The sequence below is a fragment of the Octodon degus genome, unplaced genomic scaffold (assembly GCF_000260255.1).
Source record: "Octodon degus isolate 3935 unplaced genomic scaffold, OctDeg1.0 scaffold00060, whole genome shotgun sequence".
In the NCBI taxonomy this organism is placed as follows: domain Eukaryota; kingdom Metazoa; phylum Chordata; class Mammalia; order Rodentia; family Octodontidae; genus Octodon; species Octodon degus.
This window is the reverse complement of record NW_004524636.1, coordinates 520940-524179: the sequence shown is the minus strand read 5'-3', so window position 1 is coordinate 524179 and position 3240 is coordinate 520940. Positions and strand designations below refer to the sequence as shown.

Here is a 3240-nt window from a genome sequence, read left to right as displayed (position 1 = left end):
CTGCTAACTGAATATTTAAAGGTACCTAGTAGGGAGGATTTTTAATGTTTCTAATACCAAAAAGTTATAGATCTGAGATGATGTTTGGTAGTTACTCTGATTTTATCATCAACATTGCAAATGTGCAAATGTCCCACTATGCCTCATAAATATATACAATTATTATGTGCCAATTAAAAATAGTATTTATTTATTGGTGCTGAGGATTGAACCCCAGGTTTTTCAATGTAATCTATCACTGAGATACATTCCCAGCTGAAATGAAAACATGTTATTAAAAAGATTTGTCTTCTCTTGGTAAAAATTGATAACTAACATTTCAGAAGCGCCTACCAGACACTGGTTTAAATACTTTTTACATACACTAATATTGAATGACTAATCCTCTGAGGTACTATTGCATTCTTTATTTTACAGAAGAGGAAATGGAGACACAAAGAATTTAGGTAGCTTGCCTTAGAGCACACAGTTAGGGAGAGAAAAATCAAAGGAAGCACTTCAAAGAGCACAACCCAAGTCCAGGTGAGTGTAGAGCAACCATCATCATGATAGTGTTAGGAGAAATGTTAGAAAATGCCTAAAGGAAACAGATTTGCCAGCTGCTTGCAAGGCTGGAAGCATCATGTGAGGCTTAGCCTACTCAGGCGGTGGGAAAATTTGTGTCTGCCATTCAGTTTTCCATGTCCAGGAATGAAACCTCTCCTGAAAATCTGAATATCAAATCCCAATATAGCCCACCTGGTTGAAGGGCACTGGGCTAAGCAGACTTTCCAGGTGCTGGGCTTCCGGACCTAGCCCGCACCCCATTCCTGCCCGTGGCTGCCTTGTCATTCAGCCCAAAGTGAAAGCAGAAGCTCTGCTTGATCACATGGACAGTAGGAGCAGATGCTATAGGACAAGCAAGTGTCTCAATTTATTGAGACATTTATCTCCACAGTTATCTCCACAGCCCTAAGTGTCTCAATTTAAAATGGTCAGTTGGTCCTATGATGAAGATCTTGAAGAACTTTGCCCGTGTATGGTGATGAAGTAGCTGGGTACCATTATGGGTTCTTTACTTGTGAAAGTTGCAAGGGATTTTTAAGTGAACAGTCCAAAATAATAAAAGGTATATATGTATAGAGAACCAGAACTGCCAAACTGACAAAATACAGAGAAATAGTGTCCTTATTGTTGATTTAAAAAATATCTGAGCATTGGAATGAAGCTAGAAGCAGTAAAGGCAGACCAAATGCATGCAAGAATTCAGCTTGGGCCAATGTATAAGAGAGACAAGGCTCTGAAACAACAGAAAAAAGCCCTCATCTGAGCCAAGAGAGTTAAGCTAGAAGGTGTCTCAGGTGATCCAAGCGATTCCCTCTGACCTGACCATCTCGTCTGCCATTCAGAGCATCCATTCAGCCTCCAAAGGCCTACATCTGAACCATGTGGCCTTGTCTCCTACAGACTACAGAAGTCCTTTTGTCACATCCCTCATTAGCATGACAATGCTACCTCAAGGCAGCCTGCAAGGTTACCTGACATATGACCATTTTCCTAGCAGGGTCATCGGTTCTGAGTACCCAGAACCCTCCACAAGCTTGCCTGAGTCAATCATGGCCTATTCCTATATGAAGACCAGCTCTCCAGCAAGGATCCCACATCTGATTCTGGAACTTTTAGACTGTAAGCCAGGGCCGGGGAGATGGCTCAGTAGGATAAGCGCTTGACTGGCAAATTCAAGGATATGAGTTCAATCCCCCGTTCAAAAAAAAAAAAAAAAATCATTACATAAACTGTAAGCCAGACAAGCTTCAGGTGCAAGCCAAAATCATGGTCTATTGGCAGCAGAAGCAGGCTAACCTGAGCAAGCATGAAAGCTGAACACATTAGGGCTCATGTGCAAAATGGCAAACCAAACCCTCTTCTCCATCATTGAATGGGTGAGGAGTATCATCTTCAGGGAACTGAAGGTTGATGACCAAATGAAGCCGCTTTCAGGCTGCTGGAGTGAGCTCTTAATCCTCAACCCCATGTACCAACAACTGATGCATAGGAAAGAAGGGTCCATCTTCCTGGTTACCAGGCAACAAGTCAACTGTACTCTAATAGCATCACAAGCTGGCGCCACCCTCAACAGCCTCATGTGTCACACAGAGGAGTTAGTGGCAAAACTTTGGTCCCTGCAGCTTAATCAGTGAGAGTTCGTGTGTCTAAAGCTCTTGGTGCTTTTTAGTTTAGATGTCAAAAACCTCCAGAACTTCCAGCTGGTTGAAGGTGTCCAGGAACAAATCAACTCGGTCCTGCTGGACTACATACTTTACAATACCCACAGCAAGCAGAGAAATTTAGGCAGTTACTACTCGGGCTACTAGAATTCCCAGCAATTAGCATTCAGGCTGAAGAATACCTCTACTACAAGAACCTGAATGGAGAGGTCCCCTATAATAACCTTCTCATTGAAATGTTATGTGCAAAAAAAGCGTAAGTTACAACCATAGGTGCACTGGTTTCAGAACAAAAAGAGATGGGTTGAAGCCAGAGGGAGAGCTCAGTGGTCTAAAGCGCCTACTTAGGCAAGCTTAGGCAGGCGCAGGGGACTATGGTTTGATCCCCAGCATCACAGTGGCGCAAGCCCCACCCTCAGGGCAGGCTGAGCCAGCGGCCCCACCCCCACCCCCCAAAAACAAGATGGGGTGGAAGGGGGAAGAAGAACAAGAAGAGAAAAAACAGTACTCTGAACTGCTCCAAGCAGCATACTTATTAAAAACTTGGTTTAAAGATATTGAATTTTAAAAAGCATAGTAATCAAATACTTAATAACAAGTAAATGATGTTTCAGGGTATTTGTATTGCAAACTGTGAATCAAAGCCTTCACATTAGTGAAGGGTTCATATGAAAGGCATTGGAATGGAATGGATTGAACTCACAGATGGATTCCAACACTCTGGCGGAATAAAAATGGACAGAACAGTTCTTGTGTATCTAAGCTGATCTCCGCTGTAAAGAAATTTAGGAACTAATTAGGCTTGTTCATTGGAGGGTTTGTATTCACAGAATTCCCCCATGGTGAAGCTGACCTGAAACAGTTCTTTTTTTTTTCCCATAATTTATTGACAGACAAATACCAATGAGACAGTTCCAAATCATATTGGTAGGACAGTTTCGATAATTAACACATTGCATACTCTTCCTAGTGGTTATTTGCTGTACAAGACACAGACATGATATCCTATTTACAAACACTATTACAACAAATC

At 42.1% G+C, this 3240-nt stretch overlaps 1 pseudogene; it reads left to right on the top strand.

Annotated features, from left to right (window-relative positions):
* The first annotated feature begins 782 nt into the window (after positions 1 to 782).
* Positions 783 to 2467, top strand: LOC101590993 (annotated as a pseudogene).
* The last annotated feature ends 773 nt before the right edge of the window (positions 2468 to 3240 follow it).